Genomic DNA, 24,643 nt, shown 5'->3' on the forward strand with positions numbered 1-24,643 from the left:
CTTACAATGAGATTTACAAGAACTGACTGGGGAAGCGTGACGCCTTCCCTCTTTTTGCACAGAAAATGCTTGACATAAGCTATCAAGAACACCAATTCACAAAATGCTGGGTGCATTTCATCCAAAGGCTCATGCTAGGCACAAGTACTGAGATACAGCTGAGTGTATGAGGCCAGACAGAAAAGAAGACCAGAAAGGTAATTTCCACTTACTAAAACCCTAAAACTCTCACAGTGCAACTAGAGATTCTTAAAGGAAAGCAACATGATACCGAGTTCTAAACAAAAGAGACAGTGAACACTTATCCAATCGACAACTGATTTGTAAGACATATATCCAGGCTCTGCAGTCAGCAGAAGCAGAACTAGATGAGGAAAGGGGCCACAACTGCTGTCTTGAGTGCACAAAAGGGAAGTACAAGTTTATAACAGGAGTATTATGAAATCTGTCCAGGTTTCAAGCACTCAAACTGTATCTATAGGTTATCAACGAGTTTCAACTACCAGCTGCCAACAAAAGCTTATTTATTAGGCAGAAATGGAGTGACACCAAGGAATCCACCCAGTTTTTATTGTCTATTCTCACAACCTATGATTTTTGGGAATGGGGAACACCCATTGATTGCATGACTTGAGCACACCTGAATTCTAGCTAAAGACAGGACAGGAACAAAGTGTAAGCAGCTCATCCAAAAAGGAAAGCACCCAGCAGTTCTCAGATCCAAGTACTAACCTTGAAAGGAAGCACCAGTGTCTACACACCTGCCCTCAGCAATCATTATCCAAGGTGGAGACGAGACAGACTCTACAGTACTGCTGTACAGGAAGACTATCTAGTAAAGTCGGGACTGAAAAGCCAAGTAAAGGGAGTTTTGACATACAAACTGTTACTGAGATGTGAAGAGCCACTATAGCAAAGTCAAACCAGTAACCAGGAAGGTTTCATGACTATTTAACTACTAAAAATGGCAGTCTGAATGTAACAGGATTCTATCAAAACTGTTTTCAAAACCACAATGACACCTTAGTAGGAAGCAACTGCTCCATCTAGAAGAGAGAATTTATATCCCATGTCTATGGACAGTGCAAATAGAGAAAATATTTGGTTCAATTGACAAGGCCAGAATATACTCATTTTTCAGGAAGTCTGCATCAACGTGACAGAGAAGGAAAAATCCTCCCTTTAACTCTTGTGAAACAGGCATGATCTTCCACTGTAACGTTTCTTCACTCCAGAGGATTGTGTTTGCTCTACTACAAAAATAATGACATTTACAGGACCTTTAATCTTTGCCTATTTTGGTTTATGTTCTAAATTGATAGAGGAAAGGAATAAACAGAACAAATGCCCTCTTCCCATAGAACATGAGGCTCCAATGCAGGAGAAAAGCTAAGGTAAACTCTGAACCAGATACAAAACAATTTTAGGTCAAGCTAAAGATTAAGGGAAAATCTGACACACACTTAAGCAACAGAGAAACTAAAAAAGCTAAAAATCTCCCAAATACCCAAGAGATGTGGGATATGTACTACATTAACATGAAGGTAATATGCTAAGGAGGTATTTAAGATGTGTTCCTGGTACACTAAACCAAGGGAAAAAGCAATAACTGTAACTTACCATCAGATATCCAGGTGTTTGTGTCACTGTATCTGGGATATGCTGGGGCATGTCTATTTGTAAATTAACTTGATGAAGATCCAGACACACTGTTCTGTTTCTACATATTTAAAAACTGGTTTTAGAACAAAGCCCTTTTACTTGTAAACTATTTTTGATGTGGCTTACAACATCTTTTCACACTAACATTTCATCAGCCCTCAGTATTCAATTTCTGTTTCAAGTAGCACCAATGACTGGAGATTAGACAGAAGTGGTCAAAAAGCTCTTGTTGGACAAGTTTATACAATAAAACCAAAATCCACCAGGAAACTAGTTTCAGAATAAAACAAATACTAACACTGAATTTTGTGTTACTTGCAACAAGGGTCATCCACACGAGAAGGAATATCTGAGGGCTTCATCCAAGGCCCTGTTAGAATCCAGTTAGACACAGCTCAGAGAAGTCATCTACTTACCTAATCTGGAGGGACAGAAGACAACAGAGGAGAGAGCAAAGCATAAGCCTTGGGCAATTATGGGCTAGAATACTAATCAAAAAAGAGCCTGAAGTTCCCTCAAGAACACTCGGGCAGGAATGACAATGAATTATGATATCCTGTCAGGCTACATGAGATTGGTCTCCAGAAAATGTTGGTATTTTGATTTTCGTAGCAGTATCTAAGAAGAGTGAAACTGATGCAAAAGTAACCACAAGAAAAAGAGTCATGAGCAAAAAATGGTTTCATGAAAGTATCCAACAGGAAAATTGAGCAAGAAAACAGAAGCAGCATCATTGAGGCATATACCACCTTCCTACACCAGTATGGGTGGTAAGAAAGCTTGGCAATTCCTTACCTGCAAGCCCCAAATGTTTTAAGATGGGTACACAGTGGCCTTGACAATTTCTGGTATTCTTCATCTTTTAGCACCTTGGCAGTCAAACCAGGCAGTTCTGGGGGAACTTCAGCTTCTGCCTGCTGCGAATAGCGGAGGATCCCAAGTGCATCACACTCGTTGTTTTCTCTTAACAGAACGACTGACTTTGCCTTTGTGATATCTTGGTCTACAGAAGAATCCTAAAACAAATACACACGTATTTTTAACAGCTTCTGTGTATCCACTACTTTGTGATCAAATGCAGTATGAACCTGGTAACGGTTTGTCAAACCTTTATCGCATTACAGAAGTTGTCAGGCATGCTGTGTACACGATGAGCAAAGATTCTTGGAGAAGGAAAACTGAAATGTGTCACACAAGTGGCATCTGTAACTTCCAAAGACTGCATGCATTCATCTGTTAAAGCTAAGCACACGGTTTATACACACTTGTAAGTGTACTACTCGAAGCATGTGAAGTGTGACATCACTTTAACAGTGGCTGTTTCCATCTCTCCATCCACTGATTTAAGCATTAAGAAAAAAGGTCCTTCCCCAACCACTTTGTCATGGTTTGCCATGACAGCCTTTTCTGGTGAGGGGGAAGGGGCTGTAAAGATGGCTCCTGTAAGAAGCTGCTCGCAGCTCTCCCCAGCTCTGAGCCAGACCCACTGCTGGGGCTGAGCCAATGAGCCTCCATCATCACTTTTTAAGAGAAGCCTGAAGAGGAGGTTTCTTCCTCCATTCTTCTTTCTTCTGCCCTTTCTTCTTCTGGCTGGTGGTGGTGCAAGGAGTAGGAACAGTGAGAGAAACAACCATGCAGACTCCAAGGTCAGTGATGAAAGAGAGGAGGAGGTGTGCTGGAGCAGAGACCTCCCTGCATTCTATGGAGAGACCTGGGGAAGCTGAGATTTGTTTGCATTTCTTTAAAGACCCTGCAGCAGCGGTAGAGACTCATTTTGCTAAAGCTGGCCCCAGTCCAGGGGCAGCGATTCACTTCATTAATGGCCCCGAGCCAGGGGCAGTGATTTCCTTCTTTATCACTATGGCCAGAGCAGGCCGTGTCCCGAAGGAGGGACCCAATATCCACAGCTGTAACTGTGGGGAGGAACCATATTGGGATTTATCAAAATGAGACAGAACATAGTTAAAAATGTCATCATGAATGCATTCTGTGTCAGACATTCCTGTCAGCCTTTCTTCTAGCTGGCAGAAGGGCAGGGTTTGGGCTATTTTTAGCAGAAGTAGTTAAATTACAAATTCACAAACCTCCTTTATTCTTAGAAGTCAAGATATTTTAGTTTGTTATATCTTAATAATTAAAAACCCCACTTACCCGTGTAAAATGATGCTCACCCGATGAACCATTTCTGCCTCATCTCCTGAATTAGTGAATGTCAGCACCTTCTGAAGATTACTGTGGGTAAAAGCCAGTATTTTGAGTAACACAGCGGTTCTTTCACTGTCCATACAAGGCTGTACAACCTAAAGGTGGATACAAACCAGAGGGCTGGTAATTCATGTAATCTAGACATGCTTTACTGTGTATTTCTTCTTTTAAGAAGCACGAAGCATTGTTATATGCCAAAGAACATTGGTAAATCCTAAATCTTCTGTTAAACTTATAATGTACAATATACAACTCTCACAAAGGGTGTGAATTTCTGACAGCTTCCAGAAGCAAAATTAAAACCCATCACAATCAAAATCTCACATCGGTATTTTCTTATACGTGTGATTTTTGATGATTTGTCAGTGTTGAAGTTTCTCACTGAAGTACCACTGAAGAAGTTTCACACTCCATAAGCACAGTGCACTACCTCAGATAGTCTTAAAAAAAGCCCCAAAACATGGACATTTGCAGTGCTGCCAAATCACTAGACTTTTCACAAAGAGTGATGTTTTTCCAGTTTCATGTCATGCTCAGAATGTCTGGTCTTAGAGACTTCCCAACATTTTCAATCCCCAAATGATTATGTTTTGAGTCACAGAAGAATTCAGATCATCCTTGTAACATTTTATACAATTGTTCAGCTCTATACCACACTGACTGGAAGTTCCATGAGAAGACACCTCAGGATATACAGTAGCTTTCTCAAAATATTAGGTCAAATTAATTTCTGCACTGTGTGGCACAGAGCAGTCAAACAAGCATTTTACTAGCTCTGTCTTTGGAAAACTCACTTGTAGTTCTGCCACTCAATCAACAACCACAAAAACATTCTGAACATTCTGGTCACAAACAACTCAGACAGCCTACACTGCATTCAAGTGTCATTCAGACGACAGAAGTATTCTTACTTCCTCAGATTTTCACACTTTTAGCTGCTTCTTTGTTCTGCCCAAGTATTAACAACATTGGATGAAGCTGTCTGGAGCATCTCTGGTATGTTTTCAGTAGCTCAAAAACAAGTTGTGCCTTCTTCCACCCAGGACACAAGATAAGTGCTAGTGGCTAGGTGTGTATGTACAAAAGAGTTACAGTATAGCATGAGACAACTGTTTAGAATCTTAGTCATTGTACTATTTCAGAATTTAGGGCAAAACTAAAAACCGCAAAACGGGCCTTTCAATGCTTCAAACAGAAGCTTTTAACACCATATCACCTCTTCAATGCAGATGGTACAGGCCCAAGGAACCGTGCACCAAGCTGGAGACAAATGGATGTGCAGCAACGCACGGTGAAAGGTCCAAAAGTTTCATAGAAGCAGAAACATCTTGTCTTACTTGGAGCTGTGTGAGCCATTTTCAGTGGTCCCTTACAGCCTCAGTGAGTCTATGTTTCTGTGATCTAATGCAGTAGAAAATGAATGACAATGTTTTAAAAATCAAACCAGACATTTCCATTTCACTATGTAACAGCCCCTTAAAAATCAAGCTTCATCGAGTATCAAAGTGATATGACATTAACCACTTGTTAGATATTACTTGATAAATAAGTTACAGACTCCCACACTCATGCAGTCCATCTCTGTCTATGTCTAAGCAGATGGCCTAAATAACCTGGGAAGCATCATGAAGATACTCTAAGATGACATCAGATGCACCCATTCTCAACATGCACTACCTTTTGGATCATTCATTGACATTTGCACCTTAGAACACAAAACCTGCAGTACTCTAATATATACATCCTCCACTCCTGTTTCTCAAGGTTTGTAGCAACTGCTCAACTGCAAAAGTGTAAGAATTGGTGGGATATACAAGAAAGGATTATTTCCCTGATATGAGATGGCAACTGCATCACATCCTTGAGCTATTGGTGGCCAACAGTAAGATTCAGTGGAGTTAGGGCCTACAACTTTTTTCCAAGTAAGTTCCTACAGAAAGAGAAATAAAGAGTTCTACCTGAAAATCGTGTGCTTGAAACACCAACAAGGCAACACAAAGCACTGAGCAATTTAAAAGCCTTTGACCCACTGCATAATACATTTCCTTAACACACAATATGATAAGAGTTCTTCTGGGATGAGGAGTTAAATTCTTACATCTAATTCAAATGCCATCATTTGTAGCAGTGGTTGATAGATCAGATGAAACTGTACAATTCTACAGTCTCTCTGAAGCAGAATTTACTCAACCGTATGAACAACCTCCTACACATTCCTCAATCAAAATTAGCTACTATAGTATTTAGTATCTGAAAGTTAAGGTATGATACTAGTCTTAAAAACACTAAATGTAATGTATTACATTAGCATTACCCTTTCCAGATCTTCAAGAAGTGGTGCTGTTTCCAGAATTGATGGTGGCTTCATTTTCTTGCCAAGAAAGACAAAGTTTCTTTCTTCAAGATTTTGAAAACTCTGAAACCATATGAAATAGATGACAAAGGCAATACTTAGTAGATGGGTTTGAGCTTACATCCAACTTAAAAACTATTTTTTTTGAGAAGAATTAGCCAAAGAAATGTAAACACAAATGAAGTACAACTCACACACACGTCACACAGAACAGTGCTGAGACTCCTACTGTCCCCTGACTTGGCCATTGCCTCTGTTTCTTGCTTTTTTTCTTTTTGTCTCTTCCCCTGCATTTTTTTTGCCCTTCATATTTTCACAGAGGCACCACCAACTTTGCTGGCTTGCTGACCTTTGGTCTGGTCTTGTTGCTGATGTGGCTGGATTCAGTCCCTGATGTCCCTCCACAGAGTCCCTCCACAAAGACCACTCTTGTAGCCTCAACACTACCCACACCTTCCACATATATGACACACGTTTGCAGAGGTTAAATTGAAGTTATATCCTGGGATTACCTGTTGCTCATTTTCAGTTCTATGTGCGTTCAAAGGATCAGAATTTAAGCACTGCTGAAGCCTGAGAAATATACAAATATTAAATTCAATGTAAATGCAAAAGGAAAGTGTAATCGATAAATATCACCAATATTTCTAAAATGGCACGAAACAGTTCACCTACAAAATATCTCTGATGTATTACCTGTGCCAACAAAAACCCTCAAATATGAAAGAAGAAATCAAAAAGGACCATTTTGGATGTAAAATTTACTATTAGGTTTTAGGTATCTGAAAATAACCCAAAGGTTTTTTCAACCAAGACAATTGGTGGGTTCCTCAACTTCAGAAGAAAATCAGATGGGACTGCAGGAAAAAGGTGTCTTAAAGTTGCAAAAACATGAAACAATGTATCTTTGCAACAGTTAAAACTTGAATTAAAAACACCCCTCAGGTTGTTTACATATGCAGCAAGTGATATGCAGCATAATAAAAGCCTTGCACAAATCAACTCAGTCAGATTTCATTCAGCTGGAAAACTTTATCAATCACACTAAGAATAAAAGAAGGCAACTGAATATGCTGAGTGTGCAGAAACGTACTGCCTCATCACAGCCTTGTTTTCAAGCTACTGTTTAGAAAGAATTGCTATTTTTACTGTGGTCTGGATAAGTATCAGCAGCTTCTAATGGCCTCCTTCCCCAATACCATGTGCACACATCTGGTCTTACCCTCTGCCCTTTTAGCTGTCTAAGAAGAGTAACTGGAAACATACTACAGCTCCTAATTATCTGGCTACACAATTGGTTCAAATATGTAACATACTGTACCATACCTGTCTGTGTGAACTGCTGGATTTTCCTTGAAAGGCAATCCTGGGATTGTTTTGACAATCTCTCAAGAAAAGACAAACCCTTTTCTGGCAGTAAAATACTGTTTAAGAGCAACATTTTAGAAAAAAAAGATTACTGAGCTCAAGGTGGTTTTCTTACCTAACCGAATTTTCTTCATTAAGAATCAAGCATGCAACAAGAACATCAACCACACAGGAGCATCAGTTCATGTTCACAGCTCAAGCTATAGCTTCTGGCAGCTCTTTCTTTGAAGAATCTGCCCCTGTATTCCCCCAACAACTACCAAAAGCTGGCCACACAAAACCACTACACATCTTCACAGCACTAGAGCAAGTGAGTACAAAAGGAGACACAACCTGTTCAAAGTGCATCGTTGCAATCTAAAAAACCAAAACCACCAGAACCACAAACTTGAAGGACAATGTTCTCTTTTAACTAGATCAAGAGTTAGTCCCAGATTTGTTACAGAAAAGGACGTGATAGCTGACTACAGTATTCCTAATCTGCCTTACAGATGCTTAACTTAATTCATTCTGACATTTGAATAGAAAATCTAACACTTACAGATGTGGTAGTTTCACTGTCATCTGTGTTGGAGCTTTGTCATGTCTTTTCAAGAACAGAACCAGATACAGCAAGATCTAGAAAGACAATTTTAAAAGATGCAGAAACACGTTTGTGATTATCTGAATCTATGAAAGGCCAGTGTTTTTACAGTTGGTTGCAACTGACTTCTTTCTCTGCTTGTCTCATTTTCTAATGGCAAAAAGAACAACCAAAAGACAGTTGTATTTACATAAAGATATGCAAATGAACTGAGTGAACAAGGACAGAGGATATTTATAGTGATTCCAGTCTGTTTTAAACAAGACAACTCACAGAAAACATTCAAGTTACCTCTGTGTAGAGAAATCCCTCTAAACTCAAATCAAACAGTAAGGTATCACTGATCAATGCTACAAGTTATTTCAACAGTATCTAATGCTTTTCAGCATATCAACAAATGACCCTGCAACTCACCCTTTGTCTTATCAAGCACAAAATGCTTTAGAATATTCCTGCATCTGCTGATTTGATTGCTCTTTGTAAAGTCTGATACATAGGCAGTGTTTGTTAGGATACCTTTTGTTCCACTTGTTGGATTCCAACTGATACAGTAGTTCAATATATCCAGGTAAAGACAAATGATGCACTGCATGAATGATTGCTGCCAACACACATGGTTCCCACTTGTTTCAGGATCTGTTGATACCTTCTGCTGGAGCAGCACTGTCCTCAAATCAAGTGCAGGATTAACAACTTTCATTGGAAGAGAGTCAAGATTTAATGATGTTTGGGTCTCCTGATAATCTGCTGAACTCACTGCATTCCCTTCAGCTTGCTCAAAATGAGCAAAGCTGCTTAAGATGAGATCATCATTAACGCATACCTAAAAAACCCAAGTATTTGACTGACCAGAATCAACAAGCAAGTCACCATCACATACTGCTTTAGAATTTATTTGAAGCTGGAGACAACAGGAAGACATATGTAGTATGTACAAATGCTTTCTGAAGAGTACTCATTCCACGGCAGGAAAGTTGGTCATATCTTCCTCTATGTTCTCCAAACAGGTGTTACTTACCAGTTTCATGCTTTTGCCTAAAATTCTGTGCTCAGTTTTCTATGAGCTTTCAACATTTTTAGAAAAACTATCTTAGTTTTATGTCCCTTTGATTCAGAGTGCATCCAAACCTGGCAGGAAAAAACTATATTCAACTTCAAAGTTCTTACTGGCTCAGAGAGAAGTGACACTTGCCAACTGTGATTCTGAACAGAGAAGGTATTCAAATTAAGATGTAATCCAAGTTATTGTCTACAGTGAAGACCACAGCTCTAATGTTAAAAGTCTTGGTAAAATACTCCAAATGGCAGCAGGTTTCAAACTAATTTGTTTTTGTCTACTACGCAGCTGCTTAAGTCTGACAGTAGCTGCAGCAGAGATTTAGCATGAGCTAAATTTAGCTCTACACCAGCACTTGAGCTCTCCACTGAAAACCACACAAACCTGAAAGAGAAAGAACAAGACCGTACGTTCTTCTAAATGGAGTGAATTACACTCAGGTTTGTTTAGAAGCGAGACTACAGTACTTATTATACGGCCTCAACTTGCTTTTAAAACACAGGCATTACAACTTATGCCGTTCTGAAGGTTACAGATAGGAAGACACAACTCACACTGATACCATGAGCTGGTTTTATACGTGACAATTTTGTTTTGAAAAAGCATCCTGGATACTTCAGCCCCAAACCAATGCAAAGACTCTTGCTATCTACACAACATAACGGTGCTTTTACCTGTCCTCCTTCTACCGTGACTGGTTTTACCTCATCCACATCTTTGTAAGGTGTGTGGTAGAGCTGATTCATTTCAGCAGTCAGGTTTTTATATTCTATTTCATCGACTGTGTAAGGCTCACATCCTTCCATAGGAACCCAGAAGCAACCCGGACTTTCAACCTAGGGCAAGGAGTACATAACAAAACCAGGTAATATTAGACTTAAAAACATCCCATTATTTGAGCAGAAGCTATCTGAGCAAAACGAAACTTAATCTTTAGTGAGGCCTGTTAAAAAGTACTGGGGCTGGATACTGAGCATACAGAATGTCAACAAGCAAAACAGCTTTCAACTTCAAGTCATCAGGTCATTAAATGACTTCTCAGCTTTCAAGTTTCTTCAGCACTGTAATTAATGGCACATACAATCTAAAAGGTATTGCTATTGTCTAAACAGTTTGTTAAACCAAACACTGTGTAAAGTTCAGAGACATAAGGCTTCCCTATTGTTTTCAAGAACTATGTATGAAAACACACAACACACAACAAACCCCATCAACGGGCTTTTCTTCATGCTCAAGAGTCTACAGGACAGTTGCTTTCTTTATAATAGAGTCATAGCTTTCTGCTTAGCCTTTGTAACCAGTTCTATCCCAGTCTCTCCTCTGATCTGGGTCTCCTGCTCTTAGGGGTTAATCCCAGTTCAACACCACACAGCTGCTTCCTAACTCTCCTGCAGTGGGATGATTAACAGAACTGGAAGGATTAAAGTGAGAAAACTCCTAGGTTGATGGGTGAAATAGGTAAACACCTCAAGGGGTAAAACAAAAGCTAGCTGTAGAAGCAAAGCAAGATGAGGAATACATCGTTTCCCATTGGTGGCCAGATGTTTATGCATCTCCTGGAAGGCTTCAGCGTGTATTAACACTGACTTGGGAACGTCTCTACTTATTGAATTTGGCTTCCCCTTTTCTCCTCCTTCCCCACAGGTTTTATTGCTGAGAACAACATCCTATGGTATGGAACGTCCCTTGGGCAGCTGGGGTTAGCTATCCCAGCTATATTCTGGGAAAGGGACTTTTCCCTGATGCCTTGTGGAATTGAGTAGAATCTAGCACTATACTGCACTGTATTTAAGATTACGGTGCACAGCTTCCAGTTTAGATTTTAGCTGCATCCCTACTGACCACTGTTGAGATTAAACAAGTACAAACACCTCTCAAAAGCCCCTCCAAATGAGCCCAAAACCTCCCCAAATGACCCAAAAACCCCCAAATGATCCAAAAACTCCCCTAAATGGCCCCATACCCCCCCAAATGACCCAAACCTCCTCCAAATGAGCCCAAGACCCCCTCAAACGAGCCCAAGACCCCCCTAAATGAGCCTGAAACCTCCTAAAATGACCCCAAACCCCCCGAAATGGCCCCAAAAGCCCCCCACATGAGCCCAAAACCTCCCCAAATGACCCCAACTCCCTCCAAATGAGCCCCAAAACCCCCCAAATGATCCCAAAACCCCTCAAAATGGCCCAAACTCTCTCCAAATGACCCAGAACTGCCCCAAATGAGCCCAAGACCCCCCCAAATCACCCCAAATGAGGCCCAAACCCCCCTAAATGAACCTAAAACCTCCTCAAATGACCCAAAATCCCCAAAAATGGTCCCAAAAGCCCCCCACATGAGCCCAAAACCTCCCCAAATGACCCCAACTCCCTCCAAATGAGCCCCAACTCCCTCCAAATGAGCCCAAGAGCGGTGTCCTAGCCAGCAGCACACCTGACAGGTACAACATTGGGCTTGTTATTCCCTATCCCTCCCTTGTTTCCCCATTGATCAGGTACTCCAAGGTTTACAACTTCTCCAGGCACCTACAATCCCCTCAGGGGATGGCTGGTTTTTGTACATTATGACCCATTCCCCACAGGCCTGAGATTTAAAACTCTAGTTAACGCTACAAACAAGCAGGTAACTGTCTTATGGTCAGTGCACTGATTTACACCACACAGACACAGACAGCAGTCGAAACTCCTTGTCTTAAGTTCTAATTCTGCAAAAGCAACATCAATATTTCTTACACCCGGGGCATCATGGCAAGGGGACGTCCCCTCCGCCCAAAAAACAACCCCTCCCCAAGCCAAGAGGCAAAGGGCAAAGGCCACAAAACCCCCCAAATGACCCAAGACGCCCACAAATGAACCCAAACTCCTCCAAATGAGCCTAAAATCCCCCCAAATGAGCCCAAAACCCCCCTAAATGAGCCTGAAACCTCCTCAAATGACCCAAAACCGCCCAAAATGGCCCCAAAAGCCCCCCACATGAGCCCAAAACCTCCCCAAATGACCCCAAAACCCTCAAATGATCCCAAAACTCCCCCAAATGAGCCCGAGCCCCCCAAATGAGCCCAAACGCCCCCAAATGAGCCCCAAATCCCCCCTAAATGAACGTAAAACCTCCTCAAATGACCCAAACCCCCCCAAAAATGGCCCCAAAAGCCCCCCAAATGAGCCCAAAACCTCCCCAAATGACCCAAAAACCCCCAAAAGATCCAAAAACTCCCCTAAATGGCCCCATACCCCCCAAATGAGCCCAAGACCCCCCCAAATGAGCCCCAAACCCCCGTAAATGAACCTGAAACCTCCTCAAATGACCCAAAACCCCCCAAAAATGGCCCCAAAAGGCCCCCACATAAGCCCAAAACCTCCCCAAATGACCCAAAAACCCCCAAATGATCCCCAAACTCCCCCAAATGAGCCCAAGACCCCCCCAAATGAGCCCGAAATCCCCCCAAATGAGCCCAACCCCCCTAAATGAACCTGAAACCTCCTCAAATGACCCAAAACCCCCCCAAAAATGGCCCCAAAAGGCCCCCACATAAGCCCAAAACCTCCCCAAATGACCCCAAAACCCCCAAATGATCCCAAAACTCCCCCAAATGAGCCCAAGACCCCCGCAAATGAGCCCCAAATCCTCCCAAATGAACCTAAAACCTACTCAAATGACCCAAAACCCCCCACAATGGTCCCAAAAGCCCTCCACATGAGCCCAAATCCTCCCCAAATGACCCAAACTCCCCCCAAATGAACCCAATCCTCCCCAAATAACCTCAATCCCCCCCAAAGGACTCCAAGCCCCCCCAAGTGACCCCATAGCCCCTCAATCGACCCTAAAACCCTCCAAACCCCCACAAACACCCTCAAATGCTCCCAGACCACCCCAAACAACCCCAGACCACCCCCCAAAAGCCCCCAAGACCGCCCCAACTCACCTCCCCCCTCTCTCGATGAGTTTCTGCTTCCCTGTGGCACCTCAGACCCCCCGGATGATGGGGGGCTGTCCCTGATACCCCCCAAAGACGTAGGGAGGGTGGGGGAGGGGAAAAGAGCGTGGGGGGTGGTCAAGCCGAAGCCCACCCACTTTTTTGGGGGGTAGGTGGGGTTTAGGGGGGCTCCACCCCCCCGATGGTCCAATAACTCCCCCTCCCACCCCCAAAATGTCCCTCGGGGTAAGCTGGGAGGGGAATTGGGGCGGGGGGGGGTCTCCCCATTGTTATGGAGGAATTTTAGCAACACATGGGTCAAACACTGTTGCTTAAGTCAATCAGCAATTTTATTAATTACAGCAAGCGTAGTGATAAGGCAATGCAGCGCTGGGCGACAGGGGGATCACCGTCCTGCCAACTGCCGCGCCGACTTCGGTCTAAGCTCCTCCTTTTATACAGTTCAACTTCCGGATTTATGGTAGTACTCTGCGCATGTCCTTCTTGTTGCTGGGGCTCCTCTTCTCCTCTGCCACTTTAACGGTTCCTGTGTGGGTGAGGTTCCTGGAAAATATCGCTTAACATATTTTGCGTAAACCACATCCAGCCCTTACATCTTTAATTTGAACAAAACATGTTTATAACAATTCCCCCCTTTTTCTCTTAGGTCAATTTGTTTTGTTCATTAAATCGTTTTAGTTCATTTTTGCTCCATTCTAAATCTTCTTCCTTATCTGTATCTTCTAGAGACTCATATTTGGCTCTAATTAGTAACAGATGAGCTGCCTCTAGTCTCCCCTTAACTATTTCAATCACCTTATTAAAAATACAAGGTCCAAATGTCAAACCTAAAATTAATAGGATCAAAGGCCCAGCTATCGTAGACAGCAGGGTAGTTAACCATGGGGAATGGTTAAACCATGTTTCGTACCAACTTTGGTGTGCTTCTTTTTCTCTTTCTCTTTTCTCCAGCTGTTTCCGTAATTCTCCTAAGGTATCTAATACAATACCAGTTTTGTCTACATAAGTACAACATTCCTCTTTTAAGGCTACACAAAGTCCTCCTTGTTGCCAAAACAGCAGGTCCAGTCCCCGTCTATTTTGTAGTACTACTTCTGATAAAGATCTAACGGAATTGGTTAATGCTGTGATAGACTCATCTATTTTTTTCAAATCTTCGTCTACTGAATGTCTTAAAGCGTTTAGTTTCTGTGGCTGGGTAATTAGGGCAGCAGCCCCTGTGCCTACTCCAGTTCCGGCTACTGTCAGTAGTATTGCTAGTGTGAGGGCTGAAAATGGCTCTCTCTTAACTACATAATGTCTTTGAGATGTTGGTTGGCGGTTCAGGACATAGTCTTTAGGATGGTAGATTATCTTAGGAACAATAAGGACTTGTACACAAAAATCATTAACGCTTTTCAGAAGAGTGACAGATACACAGGGGGATACCCCTGTTTTACTGCAAACCCATTTAGCGTTTTTAGCTGGAATAAGCCAGTCTGCCCCTTTAGGTTGTATAGTCCGGTTGCATAAGTTGTTATTTTGGACACTAACATTTCCTATACATGTTCCTTTTCCTGTAACTCTAAAGAGAGTAATTCCTGGGGCTTGTTCAGTTACATTTCTGCTTGTCCATTGACATTCAGCGGGATTAGTGCCGTTGGCTCTTTTTATCTTTGCATCCAGCCCAATGGCTTCATAGAAGGGGGGTCGGATGTCATAACATAGCCAACATTCTCTAGTTAGATTTGGAAATGTTTGATTAAGTACTTCTAAGCTAGCTTGCATAACTTCCCACAAGACACTGTAAGTTCTCGCGGATGGAATCTGAAGGCTGGGGGTAGTTATAGTATGCTCTGACCTTCCTAGGGTGATGTTTGTTGTGTTTTGGTTAGAGGAGTCGTTCTTACCGGCTGAGGTAGGACGCTCCTTTTGATCTTCTTCTATTGCTGCATTTGGACCTATTAGATGACTGTTTTTCGGAGCTAATTCCTTTTTTATCAGAAAGTGTCCCCCTCGATCCCTTCCTGTCTCCCATAGCCTAACTCCCCATGTTTTCCCTACCAGCCAGCCAAGGTCCGTGGGGTTGCTTATATTAATAAAAAAGGTCGTGCAGGAGGTTGAATCCCAATCAGCCCCCACAGCCACAGCCTGCCACACATTAGTAGGTTTACATCCTTGTGACCATCCAATATGTATGTATTTGTCAGGCCCTCCACCTGGGGTGAATCCGTGAGCGACAGTTTCACAACCCCAGTATCCACATTAATATTCCCCGGGGTAATTGCAATAGCTCTTTCCCGGATTCGAGGCTGGACAAAAGTAAAATCCTAGTTTTGTAAGACATGGCCATCCTGATGCTCCTGGTAGGAGTGCACATAAGTTGGTATCAAATGAGGGTGCCCCTGGTGTGGTTATACTCCGTAAAACCTTCTGATCCTCCCACCTAATCAAGCTCCATTTATAAGGTTGGTGTGGGCTAGCTTTTACACCCTTAATCCATAAAAGCAAAACTAACAATAATAACTTCAGAGAAGTAGCTTTTTCATTGCCTTGACTATATTTATATATTCCAATTCCTCCCCTAATTTCATTCCCAGTCCCTCGGCATTTCCTGCTCCATAATTTCCTGGATCCACCTATTCCTGGGGCTTGCCTTCCACTTTCTTTTTGCCCTCTGCCTCGCCCGTCGACTCGGTTGCTTCGAGACACGGGGTGACCCATCTTCTCGGCAGCAGGGGTAATCTTCAGGAAGGGTTGTCCGCCCTTTCTTTATAGATCTTTGGATATAGGTGTTCCAGTTACGATTTTTAATGTCGGGAGAGTCGCACCTCGGGTTATTCACCTGGTGTCGACAGACTCCTCTCAGGATTCTTGTCACAAAGGGAGCCGGTTCATTCGAGTGATATCAACACAGAGCAGGGTTAATTCTTTGTATCACTCTCTGAATTCCAGTTCTAAAGTTCCATTCTCCACCCTTATTCTTAAGGCCGAATCAGTTGATTCTTATTAAACCTCCTAACAGGGGTAACAGACACCCCTGGGTGGGATCCCTCTTATGCAATGAGTCCACCACTTTTCATCGTAAACTAATCATTGATAACACACACAAGATAGCATTTAGTATTATAACATAAGCTAATACATCTAATGCATATATCACTTGCGTAAATATTTCCTTTCGACTCTGAATGTCAGTTGGTCCATTAATACTATTTAGTCAATTTGGTCCAGTTTTCCGACTCAGTTTTACTTTTAATTCTCCTGGAGGACTTGTTACTTCCCATTCAGGCTTTGGCACAGGTCCTTTAATTCGGCTGGCATGAGTCCATCCGCGCTCGGCAGTTCTCACAGCAGTATTGGTTGTAAGAAGTACTAGGTATGGACCCTCCCAGTGTGGTTGTAGGTTATTTTCTTTCCAGGTTCGAACCAGGACCCAGTCTCCAGGTTGCACCTGATGTAAGTTAATGTTTAAGGGTGGTCGTTGTACAATCTGCCCTTTTTCCCATAACTTGTTTCTGAATGCCATTAATTCTGTAACATATGTTTTTAACAGCTTATCCATAACTCCTGGGTGATCTCGGGGTATCCCCACTTCATACGGCATTCCATATAACATTTCAAAAGGAGATATCCCTAAATCTGCTCGGGGTAATGTCCTCAGATTTAGAAGTGCTAGTGGCAAACATTTAACCCAATTAAGTCTCGTTTCTATCATAAGCTTTGTTAACTGTTTCTTCAGTTCTCCATTAACCCTTTCCACTAGCCCTGAGCTTTGAGGGTGCCAAGGGGTATGTTCTTCCCACCTTATCCCTAATGCATCCGATAGAGCTTTTATAACCCTGGAAGTAAAATGGGGTCCCTGGTCTGAATCAATACTTTCTGCCACTCCATACCTGGGTACTATATTTTCTAACAAAACTTTGGCAACAGTTTGTGCAGTCGCCCTTGCGGTGGGGAATGCTTCTATAAAGTGTGTTAAGTGGTCTATCAAAACTAGGATATATCTGTATTTACCCACTTTTGGAAGCTCAGCGAAATCTATTTGAATCTTAGAAAAAGGCCTTACTGCCCCTGGGCGACCCCCTTTTGGTAGCTTTCTCTGTACGGACCGATTTACTCGCAAACAAATTTCACAGTTGCGAGTTATTGATTTTGCCAGATCATGTATTCCAATGCTCATATATTTAAGGGCAAATTGATCAATGAGAGCCTGGCTTCCCCAATGAGTTTTCTGATGTATCCTAGACAATAATTGGAATGCTACTGCCTTAGGCAATACTTCTCTTCCATCAGGTAACTTCCATTTCCCGTCTGCGTTTTGTTGGATCCCCATTTTTGTTAATTTTTGTTCCTCCCGTGAGGTAAAACAAATGGGGGAAGTAGGAGAGTCCTCTGTTGGTTTAGGACTTGGATTAATTTGCTTTATCATCTTTACCTGCAAGGCAGCCTTTTTAGCTTCTATATCAGCCCGATTATTTCCCCTTATTTTTAATTCCGTTCCCGATTGATGTCCCCTGATGTGAACTACTGCAATTTTGGTTGGGCCCCTTAAGGCTTGTAATACCTCTCTGATCAGTTCTTGATGTATAAGATCCCTTCCCTGTGAATTAATTAAGCCTCGTTCTTCCCATATTTTTCCAAATGTATGTATTACCCCATAGGCATACTTCGAGTCTGTATAAATAGTCCCTACTTTCCCTTTTAGCCTTTTTAATGCTTGCAAGATTGCATATAATTCACATGCTTGGGCAGACCAAGTAGGGTCTAAGGGTCCAGCTTCCAATACTTCTAAAGTTGTTCCAGTTACTAATGCATATCCTGATTTGCGTTTTCCTTCTACTACTTTGGAAGACCCGTCCACAAATATCACTTCTCCCTCAAGGAGTTCTTCTTCCTCTAAGTCTGGCCTAATTTTTGTCTGTTCCTCTATGGTTTTTAAACAGTCATGAGTTAAGTTTTCTGTCTGTATCGGTTCTCCAAATAAAAATTGGGCTGGGATTTGCAGTGATGTGGTCTCTAGACTTAGATTAGGGGCTTCTAGGAGAATCCCTTCATATTTTAAAAGCCTTGCGTCCGAAATCCATTTTTCAGCTTTTTGATTCAAAACATTTCGTACATTGTGGGGAGATAATATTTTTAGAGTGCTGTTAAAAGTAATTTTCCGGGCTTCCTCAGCCATTAGGGCACATCCCACAATTGCTTGCAAGCAGGTAGGCCATCCTCTGCTTACAGGATCTAATAATTTAGAAAGATATCCTATGGGTTTCTTCTTCCCTGCCCATTCTTGAGTTAATACTCCATATACTGTTCCATTGTCAATGTTTATAAATAAATAGAATGGTCTTTTTAGATCTGGTAAACTCAAGACTGGAGCATTCGCAAGATCCCTTTTTATTACCTGCAATTGGTCTTCATCTGAATTCTCCCAACTCACACGATTAGAAGCAGTGAGTTTAGTATATAAAAACTTTACTTTACTGCTGTAGTTTTCTATCCACATTTTACAGTATCCTAACAATCCCAATAACTGTCTGATTTGTCTCTTACTTTTTGGGACTGGTAAAGATAAAATTCCTTGCACTCTTTCCGGATCTATCATTTTCTCTCCTTTTTCAATATAATGCCCTAGATATTTTACTTTTTCTTCTGTAAACTGCAATTTGGATTTTGATACCTTCAACCCTTTAAGTCCTAGAAAGTTCAACAGTTTTATGCTTCCTTTCCTCACTTGATCCTCCGTTTGTCCCGCTATTAAAAGGTCATCCACATATTGAATTAAGGTTAATCCCGGGTCAAGGACAAAATCTTGGAGGATTTGTTCCAATGCTTGCCCAAACAAATTGGGACTTTCGGTGAACCCCTGAGGGAGTACTGTCCATCTGAGTTGTTGTTTGCGTCCAGTGTCTGGGTCTTCCCACTCGAAGGCAAAGTAATCTCGACAACTTTCGTCCAAAGGGCAGGCCCAAAAAGCATCTTTTAAATCTACTACACTATACCACAAATTTTCAGGTCCTAACTTGCTTAGGAGGGTATAGGGATTAGCCACTACTGGGAATCTAGATAATGTGCGTTTGTTAATTTCTCGTAAATCATGTACTAATCTATATGTTCCATTGGGTTTCTTTACCGGCAGGATTGGAGTATTAAAAGGAGACATACATGGCTCCAATAGTTTTTGGGATATTAGTCTCTCAACTTCCGGTTTGAGTCCCTTTTGTCCTTCTAGGGATATAGGGTACTGCTTAAGTCGGATGGGTTTATCTGGATCCTTAAGTGTTACTTTAAATGGTGTAATATCCAATCTGCCTACCGTTTCAGAAGTATACCATACTTCAGGATTAATCTTTTGTTCATCTTCAATCGTAAGTTTAAACAGCTTAATTCCTAATCCTCCTTGTTTGATTTCTAATCCTATTCCTAATTCTATCATCAGATCTCTCCCTAATAGATTGAAATCAGCTTCAGGGACTAAAAGAAAATTACCCATACTCATTCTGGATTCTGTTTCTATCAATACTTGTTGTATAATACCCACTTTGAAGGGCTCTCCTTTTGCCCCAATTACTTGGGCAGTCTCCCTGGATAATTTACATCCAGGGGGTATATGTTGTATAGTAGATCTCTCTGCCCCAGAGTCTACCAAAAACTCTACTTCTTGCGCTTGGGGACCTATTTTTAATTTTATCAAGGGCTCATTGTTCGTACGTGTCCCCAATATGTAGAGCCCCTGACCCCCCTATTCTTCCTTAAATATCATTTCATCTCTGATTCTTTGTCTACAATTCTTTTTGAGGTGTCCAGATTTCCCACAATAGTAACAGGTGGGCATTTCTTTTAAGTTTCTCGGTTTTCCCTTGGGTGGCATTTCTGGAGGGGTTCTGTTAGGCCGTCTCCCCTCCTGCACTGCTGCTACCATAATTTTTGCTTGCTTCCTATAACTCTCTTCCATGATTTTTGCTTGTCTACGATAGCTTTCTTCCTCTCTCCGCACATACACTTTCTGCGCCTCTCTCAATAATTCATCCAGGCCTCTCTCTTGCCAATTGTCTAATTTTTCTAGTTTCTTCCTAATGTCTTCCCATGACTTGGCTACAAACTGTGTCTTCAGCAGGGCCTGGCCTACTGGGGTGTCGGGATCTACTCCCGAATAAAGCTGTAAATTCTTTCTTAGTCTTTCTAACCACTCAGTCGGGGTTTCTTCTTTCTTTTGCCTCTCATTAAAAGCCTTATTTATGTTCTGTCCTCGCGGGACGGCTTCTCTTATTCCCTGTATAATTATAGTTCTCAGGTCCTGCATATGACCTCGATGTTCCATATTTTGATGATTCCAATTGGGGTTTTGCAGTGGCCATTTAAGGTCTGCTTGCGGGCCCTGCACATGCTGGGCATCCCATATACGCATTCCTGCCCGCCTAATCATATTTTTCTCTTCTGCAGTGAATAAAATTCCTAGGATTGACTGCAGTTCTTCCCAGGTATAGATATTGGGACCTAGAAACTGATCTACTCTTTCTGATACTCCCAGTGGATCTTCCAATAAGTTGCCCATTTCCTTTTTAAAATCCCTTACATCTCCCGAATTGAGAGGAACTGATATAAATCCTATTCCAGGCTGTGGTCCCCCCATCAGCATTTCCCTTAAGGGGTAAAGATTTTGCTGCCTTGTCCTTTGTCGGGTGACGGGTCCCCTTGGTAAATGATCCTCTTGTCCCTGCATGCTCTCTTGTTCTGGTAATGGGGGAGCTTTCGGGGGTGGGGGCTCGTCCGGGATCTCGGGAGGTACATAGGGAGGGGGTATTAGGGGTACTTCCTCCTCTTTCTTATTCCTTTTCTTGTTCCGTTGGCAATCGTTTTCCTGTTTTAAATTGAATACTGCAACTCCCGGAGCTTCCATCCATATTGCAGCGTAATCGCTTTCCTCTTGACTAAAAGGTATTTTACTATTTACATAAAAGTTCAATTTTTGTCTCACCCAATCTTCAGATGACCCATACATTGGCCAAAACATATTTCTAGATATCTCTTTCCCACCCCACACCTCAACACAATAATGTATCATTTTGGCCTTGTCCTTATTTCTTGTCTCAGGATAATGCTTCCACTCGGCTAGCATGAATCCTAATGGACTATTCTTAGGTACAGGTGGGGGTTTTATGGGTGAAGGGGGCTTGCTTTTCCCCTGTCCCATCTTCTGGAGCACCTTCCTCTCGTTCACGTGTGTGCACACACTCGCTTCCCTGTTTTTGTGGCCCAGTCCCTCGCGGGAGATGGGAACCGCACTACTTACAGGTCCGCACTCACTTGGAGAATCCGGCTGCCAGTCCTCCTCTCACACACACTCACATTCGCCGTGCTCCAGGATTCCCAACCCAGCCCGAACGGATCTCCCTGCCCAAAAGGGGCAGTTACTTACGCGTCCCTGCGTCTTCGTCCGGACCTCGAGTGCACTGAGCTTATAGGGTTTTTCCTTGCCTTATCGTTACAATTTAGGTTCGTCGGTGAGAGTAGGATCCCGGCCTCAGAACCAGGGGCCGCCTATACAGGCGGGGCGCCTCCCCTGACTCCTCCTGCCGGAACTATATTCTCATCCGAGTCACGGCACCAAATTGTTATGGAGGAATTTTAGCAACACATGGGTCAAACACTGTTGCTTAAGCCAATCAGCAATTTTATTAATTACAGCAAGCGTAGTGATAAGGCAATGCAGCGCTGGGCGACAGGGGGATCACCGTCCTGCCAACTGCCGCGCCGACTTCGGTCTAAGCTCCTCCTTTTATACAGTTCAACTTCCGGATTTATGGTAGTACTCTGCGCATGTCCTTCTTGTTGCTGGGGCTCCTCTTCTCCTCTGCCACTTTAACGGTTCCTGTGTGGGTGAGGTTCCTGGAAAATATCGCTTAACATATTTTGCGTAAACCACATCCAGCCCTTACATCTTTAATTTGAACAAAACATGTTTATAACACCATGAGCTCAGACCCCCCTCAAATGACCTCAAAATCCCCCCAAATGAGCCCAAAACCCACCCAAATGGCCCCAATCCCCACTCAAATGACACCACCCCCCCCCAAATGAGCACAAAATCCCACAAATGAGCCCAAAACGCCCCCAAATGGCCCCAACCCCCCCAAATGAACCCCAAACCCCCGCAAATGAGCCCAAAACCTCCCAAATGAGCCCAAACCCCACAAAATGAACCCAAGACCCCACAAAATGAACCCCAAGCCCCCAAATGACCCAAAACTCCGCAAAATGTGCCCAAAACGCCCCCAAATGGCCCCAACCCCCCCAAATAAACCCCAAATCCACTCAAATTAGCCCAAAACCAACCGAATGACCCCAAACCCCACAAAATGAACCCAAACCCCCACGAAATGAGTCCCAAGCCCCCAAATGACCCAAAACTCCACAAAATGTGCCCAAAATGCCCCCAAATGGCCCCAAAGCCCCCCGAATGAACCCCAAATCCCCCCAAATGAGCCCAAAACCTCCCAAATGACCCCAAACCCCACAAAATGAGCCCCAAGCCCTCAAAATGACCCAAAACTCCGCAAAATGTGCCCAAGACCACCCAAAATGACCCCAACCCTCCCCAAATGAGCCCAAAACGCCCCAAATGGCCCGAAAACCCAACCAAAATGGGGGTTTCGAGTCACAAAATGAGGGCGGGTTGGTCACAGGTTTCATTTGAGGCGAGAACGGCCGTTTTAGGGGCAAAACCGCTGCTGTGAGGTGGGAAAAGGAGCTCGTGGGAGGTACAAAGCACCCAACACGGCGGCTGTGCGGACGCCGCCATGTTGTACGGACGCCGTTACGGTGAAGGGGGCGGGTGCTGTGCGGACGCCGCCATGTTGGGTGAGGACAGAGGCGGCCGCCATTTTGTGCCGAGCGCGCGTTTTCCCGCTTCCGCCCAGCTGAGGGGAGGGAGAAGGCGGAGAAAAAGCGGCTTTTGACGCCAAAAGCGAGGGCGAGGTACAGCGGGGAGGGGCACGGGGAGGAGGAGGGACGCGAGAGGGAGCCGGAGAAAGGTGCTGGGAGCCGCGGGGCTGGCAGGAACGGGGAGAGAATGGTTTAAATTGCTCCGTTTTACCCCAAAAAGCGGCGGGTTGTTGACCTTAGAGGGACCGTTTTGCCCTCAGAGATTAAATTTCCCCTCACACCTTCGTTTTATACCTCAAATGATTCCCATTTTCGCCCTCAAAGCGGCGGTTTTGCCCTAAACCAGTGGTTTTTGCCTCAGGCGCTTTTCCCGCCTCAAAGGGATTTTTCCCGTCTCAGATTAACTTAATTTGCCTCAAAGCAGCTATTTTCCCAAAAAAAAAGCTGGTTTTCCCCACAGAACAGTGATTTTCCTGCCTTAAAGGGATTTTTTTCCCCCTCAAATAACTCAGTTTTCCTCAAAGCAGCGATTTTCACCCAAAAAAGCAGTTTTTCCCCTCAAAGAGGCGCTTTTCCCGCCTCAAAAGGATTTCTACCCCCTCAGATGAACTTAATTTGCCTCAAGGCTGTGATTTTTACCCTAAAACATAGGTTTTTTTCCCCTCAAAATGTGACTTTCCGCCACATAAAGTGGCTTTTTCCCTCACACAAAGCCTGGGATCAACTTCATTTGCCTCAAAACAGCGATTTTCACCCCAAAAAGCAGTTTTTCCCCTCAGAAAGGCAATTTTCCCTTTTTAAAGGGACTTTTGTCCCCTCATATTAACTCAATTTGCCTCAAAGCAGCGCTTTCCCCCCTAAAAAAGCTGATTTTAACCCTAAAAGGCACTTTTCCCCCTCAGATGAGCTAATTTTGCCTCAAAGCAGCGATCCCCCCCCCCCCGCAAAAAAGCAGTTTTTACCCTCAAAAAGGCAATTTTCCCGCCTCAAAAGGATTTCTCCCCCCTCAGATGAACTTAATTTGCCTCAAAGCAGTGATTTTTACCCTAAACCAGAGGTTTTTTCCCCTCAAAATGTGACTTTCCCCCACACAAACTGGATTTTTTTCTCAAACAAAGCCTGGGATCAACCTCATTTGCCTCAAAGCAGCTTTTTTCACCCCAAAAAGCAGATTATTTCCTCAGGCGCTTTTCCCGCTTCAAAGGGATTTTTCCCTCCTCGGGTGAGTCTCATCTGCCTCAAAGCAGCAATTTTCACCCCAAAAATCATTTTTCCCCCTCAGAAAGGAACTTTTCCTCCTCAGGTGAGCCTAATTTGCCTCAAAGCAGCGATTTTCACTCCATAAAAGCAGTTTATCCCTTCAGAATTGCACTTTTCCCGTCTCAAAGGGACTTTTCACCCCTCAAATGAACTTAATTTGCATCAAAGCAGTGATTTTTACCCTTAAACAGAGCTTTTTCCCCTCAAAATGTGACTTTCCCTTACGTAAAGTGTCTTTTTCCTTCATATAAAGCCTGGGATCAACTTCATTTGCCACAAAGCAGCGATTTTCACCCCAAAAAAGCAGTTTTTCCCCTCAGGCGCTTTTCCCACCTTGAAGGGACTTTTCTCCCCTCAGATCAA

General features: G+C 43.2%; 1 pseudogene; it reads right to left on the reverse strand.

Moving 5' to 3' along the window:
* The window catches only part of LOC133629337 (DNA-(apurinic or apyrimidinic site) endonuclease-like), a 41,470-nt pseudogene that overhangs the window by 14,139 nt on the left and 2,688 nt on the right, over positions 1 to 24,643 (reverse strand).

This window comes from Colius striatus, unplaced genomic scaffold, assembly GCF_028858725.1.
Source record: "Colius striatus isolate bColStr4 unplaced genomic scaffold, bColStr4.1.hap1 scaffold_40, whole genome shotgun sequence".
Taxonomy (NCBI): domain Eukaryota; kingdom Metazoa; phylum Chordata; class Aves; order Coliiformes; family Coliidae; genus Colius; species Colius striatus.